The sequence below is a fragment of the Motacilla alba genome, chromosome 4, assembly GCF_015832195.1.
Source record: "Motacilla alba alba isolate MOTALB_02 chromosome 4, Motacilla_alba_V1.0_pri, whole genome shotgun sequence".
In the NCBI taxonomy this organism is placed as follows: domain Eukaryota; kingdom Metazoa; phylum Chordata; class Aves; order Passeriformes; family Motacillidae; genus Motacilla; species Motacilla alba.
Window position 1 is genome coordinate 69,738,529 of NC_052019.1, and position 20,910 is coordinate 69,759,438.

General features: G+C 46.9%; 1 protein-coding gene and 1 long non-coding RNA gene across 8 annotated transcripts in view; one reads left to right on the top strand and one right to left on the bottom strand.

Annotated features, from left to right (window-relative positions):
• The window catches only part of LOC119700494, a 123,141-nt gene extending 119,227 nt beyond the window's left edge, over positions 1 to 3,914 (bottom strand). For both annotated transcript variants that reach the window (XR_005256789.1, XR_005256788.1), the window contains exon 1: positions 2,255 to 3,914. This is a non-coding gene — a long non-coding RNA (uncharacterized LOC119700494). The remainder of the gene's footprint in view (positions 1 to 2,254) is intronic.
• A 911-nt stretch (positions 3,915 to 4,825) lies between these two features.
• Positions 4,826 to 20,910, top strand: part of NDST4 (N-deacetylase and N-sulfotransferase 4) — a 106,738-nt gene continuing 90,653 nt past the window's right edge. For 4 of the 6 annotated variants that reach the window (XM_038135685.1, XM_038135680.1, XM_038135682.1 and 1 more), the window contains exons 1-2: positions 8,108 to 8,726; positions 9,438 to 9,582. The gene's annotated coding sequence lies outside the window, so the exon portion shown is untranslated. Of the gene's footprint in view, positions 5,132 to 5,431; positions 6,828 to 8,107; positions 8,727 to 9,437; positions 9,583 to 20,910 lie in introns of those variants that run through there. The other 2 variants (XM_038135684.1, XM_038135683.1) reach the window with 2 other exon arrangements.

Genomic DNA, 20,910 nt, shown 5'->3' on the forward strand with positions numbered 1-20,910 from the left:
CAATGCATCCACATTTCCCTTTGTTTTTCCTAACTAAACTCATACATATTGGTACTGCAGACTAAGAAACAGCTTCCCTTATCAGGCAGGAGCCAGGATCACCTATTCCAGAGTTTTTCACTATTATCTAAACACCTGGACTCAAAAGCAGAACTGATAAATCATCAAAGCAGCAAATGAAGGGAAACGTTTCCCATGGTTCAGAAGAAAAAACATAAATGGGAAAGTTTGTATCAAATCAATCACAAATGAGTTGCAGCATTTTGCCAATAATTTATTAGTCCTGATTCCGCTATGATGAGAGTGCACCTGCTCCTGCTCCTGCCCAGTGCTGGTAGACAGTTTGCTTCTTCACACTGAGAGCTCTCTTTCTTTGCCAGCAATGCCAGCTTCACTGCCAGGCCAGACTCTGAGCTCCAGTGGCACCAACGACTCCAGGATTTTTGGGGCAAGGTGCCACCAGTGTCATTCACAAGTCCCAGAAAACCAAACCTGCGCCTAAACCACTCTCCTGTTCTCCTGCTCCAGGCTGGTTCTCAGAAGTTAAGGTAAACTCCTGGTGCTTTTGGCCATTTGCTAGTAACTTGCATGAAAGCAGGATGTCACTTTAAATTTTGCACCCCAGAGCCTCATTAAACACAGAATGTGCTACTGAAAGAAACACCATAAAGACAGTAAGAGCCAAAAGCATGAATTCCTGCCTTTTATTCAAGCCACAGGCAAAAGGATTACAAACTTCACAATGTGAAATGATGTCTGCACAGAGTAGGAATGACAATTAAGAGCTGGGCAAGGGATCTATATCCAACAGGCACAGTGATGACTGTCTAATGTGTTCAAGCCTACATTCTTAATACATTTCTGCATTTCCTATTAATTTTACTTTTCTCTGTATCAATTCCATAATTTATCTGTACACATCTGATTTTATTTTTCTTCAATTTTGAAAGTCTAGCTAAAAAATAAAACCTATGCAGAAATTGCACCGAGCTTTGCCCCCAGGGACTCACCAAAATCCCTGAACCGTTTAAGAAAACCTGCTCAAAGCTTATCAGCCCACAGCACATTCTGTTCTTGACACTGGGCTTTTAAACTTTTCCTGGTGCACACCAGTGCGGTCTGCTGAGTTTTACCTTAGAGGCTGTATTTCCAAAGAAGGAGACTAACTTGTGCTTGGCTACAAGGCCTGCTGATTGACGGGGGAAAACCCCCACAGTGCTTTAAGGGCACGAGACCCCATCACCACCTTTCCTAAACCTTGTTTACTCTTCCTGAGAGAGTTCCTGGAGGTAAATCAGCATCCAAGGAAAAGACTGAAAGGATTTTTTATAAAAGGAGCTCAAAAGAAGAACCACTGGCCCAGCATGTATTCCTCATTCTTCACCTCATGGTCTGAATTATGCATCTTTTATTTCACATGATTTTGCTTTAGTTCTAAGAGCAGTATCATGTAATAAAATTGGAGGCAAACAACCTTTACCTTGCTCCATTTTAAAGGAGTAATTGTTTCAGTGCAGGACATGACTTAGAATTTCAAGCAATTAATCTGTATTGACACTTGTTGTTTCTCGAGATATTTTCCTGTTAAAACTTTACTGATTATTTAGAAACAAGGAAGCATAAGTGAGTGTTGTTTCTGGAAAATTAGCCATCTTTCAACACTAGCTAAGAGAAAGTCCCAACAAATGTAACTGTTTGAGGAGTAATTAATGCACTTGATGTCTATTTCTATTGCAGGACTACATGATTAATGAGCTGTCATGTTCCTACGGCATTCCCTGGCATGTTTCTGTGAGCCTGTTCAGATAATGAGCCTTAAGAGATGAATGAAGCATGTCCTGCCAGACCTGCTGGGAGGATTTCCTTGTACCATAACCAGGGGACATGAACTATCTCAGCCATTCCTAAAACAAATCTGTCTGCTCATTAATCACATCCCGTCTCACGCTGTGTGAGAGCCACGATGAAGAAGAGAAGCCCATGGCAACAATGCACACACAGCATCCAACAACCTGGACTCTTCAGCTCTGTGGGCTTCCCCAGCTGAAGGAAAGGTGCACACAAGATGCTGCCAGCCCTGAGAGATCTGCTCCACAGGGCACAGCGTGCAACGCCCATCACAGCACAGATCCCCTCAGACACAGCCAACAAAACTTACCTCAACCTGATCAACCATTTTCCAGGATCTTGGGAGCAGGACTTCAGTGGGGACACAACACGGCCCTCCAGCCACTGTCCTTTCCTGCGGGCTTACCTCACAAAGAGTAGGTGCAGGCAGGACATTGGGGCATCACTGCTCAAGGAGTAAGTTCTGCTCTGGAAAGCAGGATCAGGGTGGTCAGCTGGGTACTCCTGGAAGGTTCTTCTGCAGAGACTAAGTCAAGAGGTCATTAGAAAGTATTTTTAAATAGAGGAATTCTACAGCAAACACAGGGTACTTTTAAAGCCTCTTTGTCTAATTCGTGGGTGGTGGTATAGTGTATTGGCTGCTTTTTTTGTTTGTCTTTCTTCAAAACATATTCTAAGCTGTGACTTCCCTGACTCAGATTTTGCACCTCAAGCCACGTGGACAGAAGGCACTGCCCAGTAGCCTTTGCTCACTTATTTGGCAAACTCCTGAAATGCACCTGCTGATACCAGGCAATTATTTGGATGGCTTTAAACAAGTGTGGAGCTAGACACAGTGAGAGCTAAAACTTGTGCCCTGATGGTCCCTCTGTACCTACCAGCTGAAGGAGAGAGTGAGCAGAAAAGCCAGCCCTGCATCTGCGATAGCAGCTCTGGGCTATTCATCACTAACACCAGCAACAAATGCAAAATTCCCAATCAGAAGTGAAGCCCTATCACCTCCTGGGTTTCTTTTCCCTGCTGTCATAAGCAGAGCTTTAGACTGAACAAAAAGGAAAGCTTGTGATACAAGCTGTAAAATTTCACATCACTGTCACATCCAATGAATTTAGAGAGAAGCATCTCTGGGCTGCAGGGCACTGTGAGAAAGTTGCCAGGAAACAAAGTATTCCTCCTGTTCTCTCTCATATTTCTCTAACCTGGTTTTCCTTTCCCTGTTCCCATTCATCAGATGCAATGCTTGTCCATCTTATTTTGTACTACAATATTTTGACAGACTACAGGGTTTTGATAGTCAGACAGTAACTAGGTTTACTAGTTCTCAATTGCAAAAGAAAATAAATCCCAGAACAGCCAGCATTTCTTGTACTTGTCTCTTTTTCCTCTATTTCTTTTATTTGCCAAGCATAAAACAGAGACTGAAACTAGATTAAGTAATTTTCACCGTTTGTTCCAGCAGAGCAACAGCAAGTTATGATGCTTTCTCTCACTTCCTAAATACCCAGAAGACAGGATTTGGTTTTTATGATTTGTTGTTGTTGTTTAGCGTTTTTTTTAAAGTAAGAATTAAAATCTGAAGGATTAATTTGAACAAAGAGCTTTCCAAAACAGAAAAAGTTATTGTAAGCTTAGCTGCAGAGAATCCTGACAAAGATCAGGGAAACTGGATGCACTGACTACAGCAGCTCATCTCTTGACTGAAATCTAGGCCAGAAACAGAAAACTGCAATCTTCTAATTAGACTGCTACTTTTGCAACAAAACCATCCCACGCTGGTGCTCACTGAATAGCCAAGTCTGTCCACACCAACTGAATGAAATAAATTTCTAATACCTGAGGAAATAAACAGAGGACAGGGGAAATCTCTTCCTGTTCATTTCTCAGCTAATTGGGGGGATCAGCTTTACTAGAAACATTTTTGCAGTAACAGGTATGGCTTAGTACATGATTTATTGCGATGCAAGGGAATGCACATCTAAGTTCACACCAAGAATCAAGTCCAATATTATGGGATAATTAATGTGACATTGACAGAGCAGCTTGCTGTATGCACACATTACTTAGCAAGCCTGAAATACATTTGTCCCTTTCTGATAAGCAGCTGTGCAATAAATCACAGAAGAATTTTCGTATAATTCTGCAAACTACAACTTAAGGACTGACAGCATTAAATCAGGTCACCTCCAGCTCCCAGGATCCAGGCAGTTTTCCTGAACTGGGCATGGCCCCTTTTGGAATTTAATCATGGCAGGCACCCAGGCCTAAACACAGCAAAACGTGGCACCACACAGGCTACCACAAGGACAATTCCCTCTGTCCAGCCCAAAGCAGCACAACCCCACACACACACGATGGCAACACCTGCCAAACAAGGTTGCTTCAGTTCTGAAACCTCAATCGCTGACACCTCCCACAACAGGAGAGACAGGCTCAAGGAAACCAAGCTCACCTGTACTCAAATGACAGACTTTGGGGGAGTTTTTTTGTGTGTGTGTGAGAAATGATGCTCTGTAGTCTGAAAAAGAAACCATGAAAACACATGCATGGAAACATTGCTTTCTTTTTGGAATTTACAGATGACTTTTCAGTAGGCTGCCTTTCAGCATCAAATCCTTAGAATGAAAAACTAGTGAGGTGCTGGAGTCTTAGGAAGCTTTTAAAAGAATAAAAACCAACAAAACAAACCAAACCCTCAGCTAGAAAATAAAACAAGCTGCATCAGTTCTAGAGGGTAAAATAAGACACATCTGCCTGGGGTGAGCACTGTGAGAACAGTCTCTGTCACTCCTTAGAGCAGGGTTAATCAGGACTTGTCACCAGAATCACTCCTCAATCAGTACTGAAGTGCCACGTGCAACACAGACCATGCGGAGGAGAATAAACAAATGCTGGAGAACATCAGAGAGCTGCTGTGTTGAGCTGCCTGGAAGGCTCAGGTCTTGTTTTGCTCTGAGCAAGATCACACCGAGTCTGCTCCTAAGCAAGCACAAGTTTGGGTGTGCTTGTGGTTGCTGCGCTCCGCTCGGGTTCAGCTCTGACCTACACACAGCGCAGAAGGTAAAGTTGAGTTTGTCACACCTTGTACCTCCCTGAACTCCCCCAGACAAACCACTGCCACCGCAGGCGCTGTTCCCGGCGCCGTGTGCCCGGCACAGGAAGCCCAGGGCCGGGGCCCAGCAGGAAGCAGGGCCCTGCAGCAGGCTCGGAGCCCCGCAGAGCCCCCGCCGAGCCCCGGGGGATTCAGGAGCCGGCAGGAACCGGGAACAGCCCCGCCGTTCCAGCTGTAAGTACCCGGCGCTGCCGCCCCATGTGCTGTAGCTGCTGACAGTGACACAAGAATTTGTCTTCAATTCAACTCCAGCGCTGAGTTACTGCGAGCTGGAGCTGTCTGGGGCCCGGAGGGAGACATCGTGCTGGAGTTTCATTTGCTGCTATGGAAGGCAAGAGGTTTATAAAAGCTAATGAAATACAGCCAGCAAAGAGGCTGCAGAGGGTCCCATCTCAGCAGCAGCAGCAGCACAGATGCCTCTGGCTGTTACACAGGGCAGCAAAAAGGCACCAGCCTTTCTAGGCTCTGATGCCATAGAAAATATTTCATGTTTTCCCTGGAACTGCTGCTTTTCCATCATTTGACTAACTGCTAGAGCTGTTGATTTTCCTGTCATTTTTTGTATTTTAATTCATGCACAGCAAGCTTATAGAGCAGACACGGAAATGAAGACAAAAGCCCAATGCTATTAAATATTTTCATGCCTTAAGAGGCTCTCTCAAGCAGTCCACTACTGCAATTAACACACTTGAAAATCTGCAGTTAAAGATGTGTCCTGCACCTGCCTGTTGTTAGGGAGATGGTCTTTACCTAATCAACAAGTCTCATGTGGACTCTGACTACAAAAAGTGCAAATCATTTCCAAAAAACTTTCTGACAGTTAAAAATTTAATCCTATGTGAGGCACAGAAAGTCATATAATCCTAGTGTAAGGTGAAAAGCAATTTGACAGGGAAAAAAAGTAACATTACTTCAGAGTCACCACCAAAGGACTTAGCACCTGTTTACAAAGCTTGGTTGTGTGGGTTTAAAATAAATCTCACTAATACTTTGGGAGAAATCATGATGCTATTTGCTTCCTGGGATATAAAAAGAGATTAAAATGTCAGGAAAAGCATCAAGTTTTCTAAGATGCACTATTTACTGATAATGGCTAAATAACTTTCTCTCATTACAAAGGAAAATGATTCTGTAGCAAAATATCCATGGATATCCAGTGTGAGGAGCTCTGTCTTTAAAGCAGCAATGCTTTTCCACTAGAATAACTTGGGGAGAAGAATTGCTCACACTTTTTCTCTTTCAAATGAAACAAGGGCAAAAAGGTTGACCTTGAATGTCACTTTTGTTACAGCAGCTCCTTCAGCTCTGTCACAAAGCCCCAGGTCACCAGGGCTCTGGAGCCCCATTTCCCTGCACACCAGCACCAGCGCTGCTCTGGCTGCTGAACGTTTCCTGGGCTGGGCAGAGGAACACCAGGAGGGCTCCAAAAGAGTTTCCCAGTGCCCTGCCTGTCAAAACTCCAAGCCTGCAATATCAGAGCTGCTGCCTGTACTCCTGAGCGGTGTCCAGGGAAGATCCTGCCCCAACCTGCACAACACTGAACTCCTTTTTCTTCACCTGAACTCTCTCTCCATACATCTTCACACTCTGCCCCTCCACAGGCACCACGGCAGAGCTCCTGCTGGGACACCACCTACGCCCTTTCCCTGCCCTGCAGCTGATTTTCTGGGGAAGCTGAATGTTGCAGTAATTCCTCTTCTGCTTTTGATCATCTCAGTCAGAGAGGCAAATGAATAAACAGCACAAAGCAGTGAGAATACAGGGGCAAGGGCACAGGAGGCCAGAGGGGAGCACAGAAGAATAACTGCTCTAAAGAACCAGGAGAGGGGAGAGGAAGGGAGGGGAAGGAAGTGGCTGAGCAGCGCCTCAGGTGAGACTTTCCTGTTGCTTCTGATTTCTGCTATGAGCAAAGCTTCTCCCCAGTTCCAAATGAGCTTTTTCAAACTGCTGCAGAATAAAGCTGTGCCCACACAACCCCTGAACTTCTCATTCGTCCCTGGGTGAGCTCTTAGTTCCACTGCAGCCAAGCACTGCTGTACAGCCCCCTCCAGCCAAAGCCCCTTATTCATACACAGACATAAAAACACACAACAGTCCCACACTCTCACCTTTATTTACAGCTCCCTTCAGTTCTCCTTCAGTACTAACAGCAGTGAGATATCAAGCACTGTGGGTTTTGACTTGAAGGCTTCTGCATGCCTGAGCAGGCACGCTCTCACCTGTAAAAAGCTGGAGGCTGCTCCTCACCTGATAGCATTCGGCCTTAAACCAGGATGAAAACTTCCTTTGCACAGAAGCTGCGAGGCAAACAAGCTTTATTTACTCACAAGACTTGCAGAAAGTTAACAGGGCATTCAGAGCAGAGGGAATTGAAAGTTTCTCTACTGAAAACTGATGTAGGAACAAATAAAACTTGAACAATGACTGTGATGTTCTTTGATGCTCTATGAACTATTTTCTTTCACCATGATGCTGTGTTGCAGATTCATTTAGCACACACCAGCTGCTCTTTGCTCTGTGGAAATGTAATCCTATTCCCTCCAAGTAAAACAGATTTTTTTCCCCAAGAATAAGCAGCATCGCACCCTTGCAACTACATACCCAAGAGTTGCCAATGTACATTGAGCACTCTTGTCAGAAGTAGTTTTATCAGTCTGTCATTTCATAAAAGACTAAATGCTATATAAATCCCTGGAAATGATTGTGTTAAACATTTTAATACTCTCTCTACTCCATTTTCACTGCACTGAAGAATGCTGCCTGCATATTTGCCCACAGTGTTCTGCCTGAAGATCCTCACTAGTTCTGCACTGGTGGAGAAACATGCTCAGGTTTCTAAAAAAATTAATCTGCTCAAAGTTTAAAGCATTTTCTTCTTCTTTCTTGTTCATTCTTGGATACATCATTTCTATAAAATACCTGCTTTTATGCTGCTCTCTCATCTTGTTCAAGCACCTGAACGAGTTGATTTGGGGGGAAGTTTAGGGGGTTTGTTTCTTTCCTTCATCTTTTTGCTGTATTTTTAAAAAAAAACTTTGTGTAGTTGGTTTGGGGGTTTCACAGTGTGAAAGGAAATTGACAGGATGGTTTGGGTTTTTCTTTGTTTGATTTTCCTTCCACTATCCCAGATTTGGATTATTTATTCCAAATGATCTAGGTTCTCCTTTCTCCCATTTTCCCCTTTTCCCATCCATGGAACCAGACTGTCTTCACGTTTTCCAAATGCCCCAGCAGAAGCTCTGAAATAACAGGAGACTCCCGTGGAAGCTTTTGTACAATTGTGCAGAATTGTCTTTGCCCTGAAGAACACTTGGTTAAAATTTCGCAAGGTCACAATGTGCTCAAAGCTGATGTGATGTTCAGTTTTTTTCTGCTAAGCCAAGCACAAAAACATTGAAATGCTTTTCAGATTATTGAGAAAACTGATAGTCCTCAACAAGCAAGACTCACCTTTCAGAACTTCACTGTGCAAAAAAGCTCCACAGGATTCCCACCTGTTGAGCTTGGTTCCAGAAGCAGGAAAACCAAGTTTCTATGGCAGGAGCACAGCTTTTCTGTCCTTCTAAAAATGACACAGGAAAACATGATGTGCACACAAACTCGAATACATGTCACCAACCAGACACTCTGCACTGAACCAGCCATGCACGAGGGATAAGGTTCATCCCATGTTCCTCACTTAATCTCATTCCAAACACTTTGCTGATGTGCAACTGTGGACATCAATAGGAAAACCAGAAGAAACCTCACAGCAAAGACAGCAAAATAGGTAATAAAAAAAAAAAGAAAATTAAAAAGTTTTCATTTCATGATTCCAGTGTTCAGGGCTGCCAGGCAGTGTGTCCATTTCCACCCTGCCCGTGCCTGAAGGAGCTGCTCCAGGACAATGTTTGGTGTGCCATCCCTGTGCAGAGGATGGAGAGCAGGGTTGCAGCTGGAGCACTCCCTGCTCCCTGGGCTGATGCTGACTGACACTGCTCAGTGCTCCCTGCTGGTGACAGTTCTGCAAACCCCAAAAAACCCCAAACTGCTGGAGTGTCACAGTCCATGCTCCGCAAGTGCCTCGGGCCAGGGTTTCAGCTGCAAGTTCCTGCTAGAGCAGCCTGTAGTTTCCAAGAAATGTTACATTTTTCTGCTCACCTTCTCTGCCTCTCTCCCCACCCTGGAAGACTTTGTTTCATCCATGCTGAAATAGGCTATTTTTATTCAGCTGGCAGCAGATTTCCACGCACCTGCTCAGGACACTGGGGTTTGAGGGTGATGCTGAAGGCCGTGCAGCTACACATGCAACTCGTTTTCACGTCTATGAGCATCCACCTATACACAGAAAAGCCAAGGGACTTTTCTTTTGTTTGATTAGAAGTTTTAAGTGTACTGTCACAGATTTCCCAGAGCACTAAGCTTTTTAAAAAAAATTCACACGCACTGAGCATACAACACCTTGGGGTTAATCAACAATATTCTCCCTTGATTCTCCCAGGAAATGAGGGAGGGTCTTACAGGAAAAACTTCTGCAGGACCAACAGAATCAAGCAGAGCTGCACCTACACTGCACAGTAAGAGATCAGCTCACAGCTCCCACCTGGATGTGTGTCAGTGCTTCAGTTCAACACCTGTGTGACTTGGTGAGTCCTGGAGAACTCGGCTGTGGCTGCAGCCTGAGCAGTGCTGCAGAGCAACGGGTGCTCACAGCTCTGTTCCTCTTCTCTCGTTTCCTTCTTTCTCCCTTTGCCTGCCCTCACCCCCTGCTCATTTCCCCCTCCCACACTGCAGCCAAGTCCAGGAACAGACACACCTGATAATTCTGCCCCGGGAACACGGTGACTCCACACGGCCTCGGGGTCTCTCTGCCCCTTTCTGGAGCAACTTCAGGATCCCTGAGGGTTAAGAAGTTGAGAGCTAAGTCAGAAATCCAGCAGCCAGCAACACTGTTTTCCTGCAGGATTGCTGTTCAGCCTGTGTAGAAGTTCCCTCACTGCAGTGGGTTTTGGATTCTTCCACACCCACGGTCTGAAGCAGACTCTGGCCTTGTGAAAGAAGCTTTGCTGCAGCCCACACGTGCATTCATTATGATTCCACCAAGAAAAAGTGTCAGATTTCTCTTTTGCGGCATGCAAAGAGAATTGACAGGATGGTTTGGGTTGGAAGGGACCTTAAAGACCGTCTAGTCCACCCCTCTGCCAGGGGCAGGGACACCTCCCACCAGCCCAGCTCGCTCCAAGCTCCATCCAGCCTGGCCTCAAACCCATCCAGGGATGGGGCAGCCACAGCTTCTCGGAGCAGCAAACTGGGAACACCAAGAGCACTGCAGAGTACTCCACACACGTCTGCAGAGAAGTCCTGAGGAAAACTCTCCCCTTTAAACCTTCCATCAAGTGCTGCACCTGGTTTAACTGGAAGCCAGTCTTCCACACTACAGTGGACAGTAAATTCTCAGCTCCTGTAGCTTTCAGACTCCTTGTCACAGGAGGGAACTCTCAGGACAGGCACTCTGTGTGGCCTTGTGTGCATTTATTTTTTACATTCAGGCACTGACAAACAGCAGAGTAAGAGTTTCTGAAGGGGATGTCCCTGCACAAGAGAAACCATTGTCATTTTGGCACTTCAGAAAAGCCTGGAGCCTCACGCCTGGTTAAGATGGGAAACACTCAGAATGACATGGAGTGCCTTTCTCTGTGTTATGGATATTGCTCAGGGAATGTGGTCAGAGCTGCCAGCTCCCTCCAGAGGAGCATTTCTGCTGCACTCTGCTTGGACCATCTCCTTTCACCGGGAGAGAGAAAGGAAAGGGTCAGAAGCACACACAAGCTTCCTCCAGCGGCTTTCCCAGGCAGGGATTTGGAGCGTTTTGTCACTGCCCATGACTGGTTGGGTCCAGTCAATACATTGCGCTCTGGCTCTCCAGACTGCACCCAAACGGGAGAAGCGTGCTCTCTTTAGATGAAGATTCATTTGCCGTGTCACACCCCAGGCCTTGTCCTGCTGTGCACGGATCTGAGACTCAGCACCAGGGGGGTTTGTAACCCGATGTGACCACGGGAAGCCAGGCTGCTTTCACAGGGACCCTCAGGTCTGGGAGGCCGTGAGCTCGACCAGCCAAACTCTTAAAGGCTCCTCCCAGCATCTTCTGAACTGGTTTACAAGCCTGACTTGAAAAGGCCCCAGCACGCTTTTGCAAAGCCAGTAATGAGCCTCTGTGGGATGTGAAACGGTGTCCCAAAACCCAGGGCCCAAACATGGCAAGGCCCCAAGACAGAGGCTGGCTGGCATCAAAGAAAATGTCTTGTACAAAAAGCTTTAAAGGCTTTCAAAGCTTGCAGTCAATTTCTGCATCCATTCCCCCCTCACACACTGCAGTGACTCAGCCCCCCGCAGTTACCCTGCACTTTAAACGCTGCATCAACAACTTGTTTCCCACAGAAACACAGTTTCACAGCCACACAGAAAGCACTGCGTCCTCCTGCGGCCAGCACCAAAGCTTTGTCTGTGCTTGCGCTTTCATTCCCTTTTCTCCTCATTTTTTGTGGTTACAGCGTCGGATCTAATCCTTATCCCCTCTGCTTGAGGCAGCACTGACATGAAGGTATTTCCAAGCAGATGTTTGCCAGTTTACAGCAAACACAGAACCTCCTGAAGAACTTACAAGTATTTGCTTCCATTGGAGATCTGTCTGCACCTCAGAGTAAGGACTAGGCAAAAACGTAACTCGCTGAAGACACGTGCAATGCACAGGCTTGTGCTGAAAAACAAACACGGATTTCATACAGAGTAACCTTGAAGTTACCTGAAAAAGTAACAAAGCTGCTTCAGAACTGCCCTAAAGAGTAGTAAGAACTTAAAAGCAATACAGCTAAAATGTCATGACTTATTTTACATAGTAAGGCTCTCTCAAGAACATTTTAGTTTTTACTTTAGGAACGAAAGGCTCTCTAAGAAAAGATGTCAATAGCCACGTGCAAGTTTACCTGATAAGAACCCAGACAATGGTAACAAAGAAGCAAAAATAAAGGAATTCCTAATTAGCCTGTGCCCTTAGGGCTGGAATGGCAGCCTGAGTGAAGGCATGGGCTGCTTTTCTCTTAGGTTCACCTGAAACACCTGGCTGGCACTCGAAGGCATTTCACCTCTTGCCTTCGCAGCAGCCCAAGCATTTCAGCATTGAAGCTGAGGATGCCAAACTTGGACAGATACAGCAGAATTTACCTAGTACTGCACACGTCAAATATATCAAGACATAAATAATGCTTTCTGTCACTGTTTTCAAATATACTTAACACATATATAACACATGTACTTCAGGGAGCACAGGTATTTTGGAACAGGAGCTGTCAGGCTGCCCCATGGCTGGAAGACACACCAGTGCCCGTGATAACTGGGAACTGGAAGGAGAACCAACCAGGCTCTTCAAACATGGGAATTTATGGCATCCTCTCAATACATTTTACATCTCATACACACACAGCCACATATCTGACATAGCTATTCTGCTATTAAGGCGTGTTAAGGAGGGAAAGAGGAAACCAAAATTTCAGTACGAGGCCAAAAAACTCATTTTAGTCCCCAGGGAAGGGGACAGAAACCCCATCAGCCCAGACAGCCCCAAAAGGCCCTGAGGTCCTGTCCCCACCACCCTGGCAGCCCTGAGGGCCCCTGCCCTGAGGTACCACCAGGCTGTGCCCACCAGAGAGGCTCCCGAGCCCTCGTGGCCTCCCCACGGCAACCTCCTTCCCTCAACACCGACAGAACTCGCCCACCAGGCTAATCAAACACACCTGCTTTCAGCGCTCCAGAAAATCCCGTCCATCCTTGTCTCTCCGCTGATCAGCTCCCCTTCTCCAGTCAGGGCGGGCCCCGTTCCTCGACGGTGCCCGGCCCGAGGGGCTCCGCCTCAGCGCTCGGTCCCGCCGCCTTCGCACCTCGCGCCGCCCTCAGCGTCCCTCGCGCCGCCCGATCGAAGGGCGCGAGCTCTGGCGGAGCTCATCAGGGCAGTTCGATTCTTGCCTGCCCTGAGCCGCCTTGTGCCCGTCTCTCGCCCCGGAGGCTCTTCCAAGGGAGTAACTCGAATTCCCACCGCTCCTCCCGCCCGCCCCGGCCCTCAGGCGCCCTCGCGCGCGAGCCGCCATTTCCCTCCCCTCACGGCCCGCGCGCGCCACCCGCCCGCTCCCGCCGGGAGGCGCCGCGCGCCGGGGGCTCCCCCTCGGCCGCTCCCGGCCCGGCCCTGCTCCCCTCGGGGGCTCGAGCCCGCGGAGCCGGGACAGGAGCCGGGCGAAGGACAGCGATCCAAGAGCAGAGGCAGCAGCGCTGACCCCAGGTGGAGGTGCGGGAGCCGCGTCCCGGAGCCCCTGCGCCGGCTGTATCCGAGCTGCTCCCGCGCGGGCTGTGCCTGCGAGGAGCTGCGCAGCCCCGGCCCGCCGCTGGATCGGGCTGTTTTCCAGAGGGCTGTCCCTGGGACTCAGCGGGTTTGGTGGGCAGGCTGCCGCTAGGTCTTTGAGATCCTAACTGTAGATCGCAGGAAACATCACCAAACTGTTTCATTAAATCCCAGCTAGATATTTAAAATCCTATTTCCTAGACTGCTGTACCATGTGGTAATTCGTAATAACAGTGATCTAAATCTTAGTACCTGTAACCTCACCTATGTAACCTGGAAGTGTGAGCAATCTCTAATTAAAGTCTGCTAAGTGGCAGCTGATTGCCAAAGAATTGATAACCCACAAAAATCCAGAAGTCTCCGTGCAGCAAAAGGACTCATGGCTTTAGCAGAGAAAGTCTGGGGAACGTAGAAGGGTGTTCGCTCCAGTGCTACACTCTGTATTTTGCAGCACTTTGCACGTTGGAGAAGAGCAAAATGATTACCAATTTCTAAAGCTTCCATCTTGGAAATCAGTGCTGGAAAAGCTAAACAGGATTTTGTAGGCCAAAATAAACCTGGGAGAAATGTGTTATGTGAAGATCAGAAAAATTAGGCCCGGTTTTGAAGGAAAGCTTTACCAAACTTTCAATCAATGCTTTTCATGGCCATTACCAGCGCAGTTTTTGTGAGCATCTTGAAGATCAGTTTCCCTCAAAAGGACCATCCCATTTCTTTGGCGGTAAAACTGATGGGATTAAGAATAAATCCATTACTGTGAATGATGCATCATACAAGGAGTTACATTGGCTGAGTCTGAGCACCCTCTCTGTCAGGGGTAAATTCAGCACAGCAAACGCTGCCTGCCCACTCTGCAGAACCAGTTCGGTCACACTGAGCCTAATGTGTTACAGCAGAAGACATCAGGCACGGCTTTTCCAGCAGAACGCCGGATAGGAGGCTGCAGGGCATGAGTGTTCCACACGAGTCAGGTTAATTTTAGCGGTAATGATCAGTTTTTTGTTGGTATCAGTCAGACTTCAGCCTGCCCTGCCCTGGCTGTGGGACGTGCAGGGAAACACTCCATCAGTCAGCCCCCAGCAGGGCTCTGCCTTATCCCTGTGCTAAACAATTTCTAACAGCCTGTTTCCAAGCACAGCTTGCTCCCAGCCTCCAGAGCAATCCAAATCTGCAAGCAAAGCAGGACTGCAGGGGTTAACAGTAATTGGAGGAAAAGGTGCACCCATTGTAGTTGTTAAATGCGGATTTGTTTCACTCTTATCACCCATTAGTGTCAAAACACTATTTGTGTGCCTCTATGTAATTTATAATCTATAGCTCTATACTTAATGCCTATCTTTAGAAGTGTATAAAGTATATGCATTTATAATTCATACTATATAATGATATAATCAAGTTTTAGCTTCTGAAATGAACAGTTCATTTGCATTTTTACCAGGTACCTACCAGAAACTTGAGAATGCTTTAGATTAGCCTGACCCATGCTGCCTCAGCTTGGTTATGGAATGAGTAGATGGCAGCGAGTATCCCCTGTGATGTGGAGTGCAGGGAAGGATCTAGCACACCTCAAAGTGATTTTGTTTCATTCGTGCAAGTCCACGGGTCTCAGGAAGTGCTTTAAGGCTTTCTTCATCCCATTTTGTGCAGCTTCTTCCCCTCGTATGGTGTTACTGTGCTCAAGGGGCCACAGCTCAGGGAAAAGAGGTTCTGTTCTGCTCATGGTATTTCAGGCTTAAGGCCAGATGGAGCTGCACAGGTGGAAATAAAGAGCAGATTTGGTTCCCAGTGTCCCTTGTGCAGGACTTGAAGCCCAGCTCTTAAGAGAAAGGAAAAAGTGGACTGAGCTCCTGCCTTACTCACTTCCCCTAATAACTTCTCCATTCTTTAATTACATTTATGTAATTGCAAACCCAGGAAAAGACTTACATTCAGTCCCTGTGACCGGAGTTTGGCATTTAAATGTAGATCACTGGCTCCTTAAATACACCTTGTAGTTGTATGGCCAGGAAGTGACTCAGTGTTGATCTGTTTGCCGTGATAATTACTCCTGTCACTGAGTTTGCAGCTTCTCTTGGAGCAGGGCACTCCAGAGCAATCCCTGCTCAGAGACCTTCCTGCCAGGCAGGGCTGCAGCTCAGAAGGTCTGCAGCACTGCTGATCCATGCAGTGGCAGCTAAGGGCTGGTGACACAGGGACTGCCAGCCACTGACTCCTTGCAGCAGCACCAGCACACCAAGGGGCCAGTCTGTGCTGAGCACACCTGATGATCCTTGTTCATGGATGGGCAGAGTAGCAAATGTCCCTTTATTCTTCCCAAATGGAAAAGAGGATCTCGGGAGAAACAGGCTTTTTTAGGGTTTGCCTCCCAGCTAGGTTTGACTTTTCAGTTTCAGAGAACTGATCCTGTTTTTAGTGAGGAAAGGAAGTTTAGGAGCAATCATTCTACGCCTCCATGCAACTTATCCTTGTGCCAGGTTTTGGTTCCACTAAAGAAGGAAAATATTCTTGTATTTTAGATTTGTTCATTAACCAGGATTATGAGATAGCAGACTCTGAACTTGAGCTGTAGAGGAAGCAGAAATGGCTTTGACAACTCCCACTGCAGCAATTTTGCTCTGTGGGTATTAATTAGACAACGTGAAAAAAATGCTGAAAAGTTCAGAACTGAGCTTTTCTTGCCCAAAGAAGGAATCGAACTGTGAGAGCAATTCCTCACATTTCCAAACGCGGCTCCTGGTCATGGACAAACACCATCCATGTGTTCCCTGGCCAAAGGGATGTGGTCTGATTTTCCAGATGTAAACTCCTCCAGTCTCCATGGAGCAGGTACCTGGTCTGCCTGGCACGAGAGCACGTGAACTGGCTGTAATGCAGGACATCTTCATCCCCATGCCAGCTGCTAATGTTTCATTTGGGCGGGCCCCGTGAGCAAACACATAAGTGTATTAATTCCTTTGCAGTCTCCCGATGTATTCAGCAGCTCTGTGCTTTGATTGGAATTGATTTTGCTGCTAACTCTGGTGACCTCCAGTAAGAAATTGTTGCATTCGCCACAAAGTGATTTATGCTGGCAGAACTCTCTATGGTATAAATACTTTCCAATGCATTAGTCAGAAATCCACTATCTTACTTCATTAAACCAACAAATACAATCAATCCTTATCTGATTTACAGTTCTTATGCATGGAAAAATGATTTTACCTTTATGCCAAGTGGAGCTGAAATGTAGATCATACAATAAGAAATGTCTCTGCCTCAGTGTGCAAGTGCCACTAATCAAAATCAGAGCCTGCAGCTCAGGACTGAAGCTCTGCTCACTCTCTGGCTGGCACATCACAGCAATGAAATGCATATGCATGCTTTGATGAACAGTACTGAGCATTAGCGCCGTGCCTGTTTGTAGCTAAACACCCACCTCGTTTTAATCACAATGGGAAATGAAAGGCATGGCTGGAATACCAGCATGGAACAAGTGACATTAGGAGACAAAGTGTTTGCCAGCAATACATTATTAGTTACTGCCTCTCCTCTCAAACGTCCCCCAGTGCTGTAATAGCTGTCCTGTGCATGCTGATGTGTGCATCTTAAAAATATCATACACAGGAATCCCTTCAGTCGGGCTTGAAATGCAGAGCCAGAACTTGCTTGCTGTAGACATGTAAGCAGAATAGCACATTTTCAGAAGTAATGCATCTTCTAATTTAAAAGGATGGATGTACTGCTGAATCTATGGCTCCTTATTACAGCACAGAGTCAATGAGAAGAGCTCTCACCCAACTGCTCTGCAGTCCATCCATTATTCTGCCAGAACCTCTAAACACTACACTGCCCATGGAGTCCCTCTGTCCCAGTTATTTGCATCACAATTTTGAAGTAAAACTACCTGGGGCAAGGTATTGGGTCATTTTTCCCACACTGACCCGAGCCCCTTGTGCTCAGAGCGTGGGGAACAAGGGAGGCTTTAAAAACCTAAAGCAGAAAATGAAACTAATTGAACACGTTCTGTGAGTGAGTGGTTTAGTTACTGAGACGCTGCAGAGATGAGTGGCAGAGGGACAGTTCTGTGACGTGTTCTCTCCCTGTGGCAGATATGCTTTGCCAAGAGTTGGGTGAAGCCACCTCAGCCCTCTGGAGATGGCCCAGGCTCAGCCAAGGGAAGGTGGCACTCCCTGAGGAGGAGCTGCGACACGGCTGAGCTCAGCACCTGCCGTGGCTCTGGCAGCCCCCGGTGAGTGCGCACGGCCAGCCTGATTGCAGGGGCTTCTCTCGGTGCTGGCCGGGCTGAACTCCCCCAGCAGCCAGCCAAGGGCAGCGCTGGGCCGCTGCTCCCGTGGCCGTGGGACACAGCCCGGGCACAGCTTTGCTGTCACCCTGCGCTGAGTGAAAGCCGAGACAGCCTGCACGGCTCTGAGCGCCGATGCCGGGGCTGCCCCCGAGCACCAGGGACGCTGCAGCCTGAGCCCTGCTCGGGATTCTCTGCAGAGGTGAAGGACTGACAGCAAAGCCAAGTCACGCTCGAGGCTCTGCTGGTGCACAGCCCTCCCCTCTCCCATCCTGAGGGAGCAAAGGGCCCTGCCCGTGGCTGCTGCTGCTGCTGCTGCGAGGGCTCTGCGCTTCTGTACCATCAGCTGCGCCTCTGCAAAGACACACTGCAGCTGCCTGAAGGAACAGCTCCCACACCGATCCACTGCCAGCATTCCTGTTCTTTGTGGGCACAGGCCAGACGCCAGTGGGGCACTGTTATCAGCACACCCAGCATCACGTCATTTGCTAGACAAGTTAGTTTTGAGCTTCTAGGACCCAACACTTCCTGTTCCACAGCAGGCTTTTTTCTGTAAGGAACGGCAGGACCCTGGACAGATGCCTGGAATGTCATGGGACACTCACAGAGGAATCAGTCTGTCTCTTTTTGAGCCCCTCAAGCTAGAGCAGTAACTCTGCTAGCTGTCAGGAAATCCCAGCCTCCTCTCTCTCTCTCTCTGAAGCAAAACATCTGATCTTGATCAGAAAGTCTGTGCCCTACGCCATTAATAGAAACAAATAAACAAAAAAAATTAAAAATCCAGGAAACACTTGATAGCTGGGAAGGAACAGAACCACAACTCTTTGTAGCATCTAAGAATAGTTTCTGTTCTCTCTGTGATGCAAGAACAAGAGGGAAAGGATAAAAAACACTGGTATCAAAGGATTTCTCTTGTCAGAAAGGCAGCATTATTGTCCTTACTAAAGGAATTCAAAGTGGGTTTGATTCATCCAGAGAGTTCAGTGATATCTATACCTGTCACACCTATGGACTTTTTCCAGCTCATACATTTTTTATCAGCAGGTAAAGTGTTGGTAGATATTCCAGCAGTTCCTAAACACTAAATTCCTGTTTCTGGAATCAGAGATCCTTTTATACGTGACACAAGAGGTTGGATTTCCACTAGTTCTAAGAAACCTGCCCAATTACACTGCAATATACTGTGAAACCATCTTCATAAAGATGGGATTAACAAAGATATCAGATGAATACCTAGACAATGCCTGACTTCCAGAACCAAAGCCTATTTAAGAAGATATTTCTCCTAGGCAAGGAGATTTCTCAGCCTGATGCACTGTCAGAGCATTTTCCTGTTCTATGTTAACTTCATGCACAACTGAGTGCACAATTCATAGGTCAAAACTCTTTGTTTCCTATTTTCTTACGTGCTCCTTTTCCCTTTGCCCCCGTTAGACCATGGCACTGCAGATTGTGCATGTGCAATGTCACACGGGGTGTGCTGGGCTGGGACAGAGACCAGTGACACCCTCCTGAGTACCAGGTACCTGAGGAGGGCCAGGTGTGAGTGCAGCTTTTTAAGGGCTAACCTTTGGAGAAAGACCAAAACAGAAACTTAGAAACTTCTGATTTGGCATCCCCAGGTTTGCATCTGAGTCCTCTTGCTGAATGGTAAGAATGAGCAGCAGAGACATAAATGGCCCCAGGGCTCCTCAGGCTGAGGCTGACCAGCTGCTGCAAACACAGCTGCTGACAGGCACAGGGTAATGAAGAAAAGGAGTTTCGTACCTGCCACAAAAAAGCCTTGCTGGCTCTTCCTCTGGCTGCACTTCTCACTGGTGGGAATCTGTGCTTGGGAGTGACAAGCAGTGCCTGAGCCAAGAACCTGACACCTGCCTGTGGGATGGCACTGGTGGAGGGGAATTAGCTCATTAATAAATTAATAAACCCCATCTGGACACAGTGCTTTTCTGGCTGTGCACGTGCTCCAAAATGCAGCTTGGAATAGATAAATGTTTGGAAGATCTTCTTGGTTATGAAAAAAAGAGAGTTTGCATGTGTTTTCAGTGAGATGAAGGGTTATTTCCTGCCCATCTCCCATTGAGAGCCCAGCTGTAGGGATGTCTGCCCCTGCCTAATCTTTCCAGGGTGGGAAAGCCACTTAGCTTGTGTACTTAAAACACCACAGCAAAATATTGCAAAGAAAAGAGGTATGAAATAAGTTTGATGTGAGTTGGAAAACCCCAAGTATTCATTCTGTGACCAGGTGAGAAGCTCTCATTAGCAGGTGCAGTGCTCTTACAGAGAAAAATGGCATTTTGAAATTACAGCCCACGTGCTTTCCTCAAAGCCAACAGCCACGGGCACAAAGAAAACTCCTCAGTGAATCATGAACTCCTGCAGTGCAGAGTCCCTTGTGTTTAGAGGTGTGGCTGAAAGGGTGAAAACAATCACCTCCTTTGGTGGAGCTGTCTCAGCACAGTGAGACAGTCAGACAGAAAGTCAGACAGAAGAAGCTTCTTGGTGGCCTAATAGTAGGCAAGCCTTGCTTAAATGATGTTTTGCCATGTGAAATGTGTGTTTTTAGGTATTACCGGTAGATATTCCTTTCAAAGGTGTTTTCTCTAGATGATGTGAGACCATTTATCCATGAGTTTCAGGCCTATCACAGGAAATTAAGCACCAGAATGCTCAGTAATTACAGACCTCAGCCTGGAAAATGGATAATGACTGAGTCCTTGAAATCAATGAAGGTTAAAGCTGCCTGTTTATAACAACACCTCTATAAACCCAAGATAAGATGTTGATTAGGATATTATTTCAGCCACATAACAATTATATTTAATGCTGTAAGCAGAGTTTATTTTGAGCATTGCATTTGAGCATTGACCTCACAGATTGATCCAGCAAATAACCCCCCTGCTTTGCAAAGACACAAATATTGTGCTTTGTTCCAACTTGTCCCATGTCCATACACTCCTCACAGAGAACCACTTAGGGACACAAAGGACACGTGAGGTGTTCCTGAAAAGAAATGTCTGCAGAAAATCAACAAGTCCAATGTTGTTTTTCCCAACAGGATTGTGTAAATGAGCCATATGACAGCCAAAGCTCAGGCAAAAGCTCCCAATAAAAGAGCTACAAGTTGTCTTTAGGTCAGTTTGGGATCTCCTGATTGCTCAAGTAAATAGCTGTGGTGCTCTCCTCTTGCCCTGCCTGCCTGAGAAACATTCCAGGCTGGGCAGAGTTCTGAGCACCCTGGTCTGGCTGCAGATGTCCCTGCTCAGTGCTGGGAGCTGCTTCAGGTGCTCTTTAATGGTC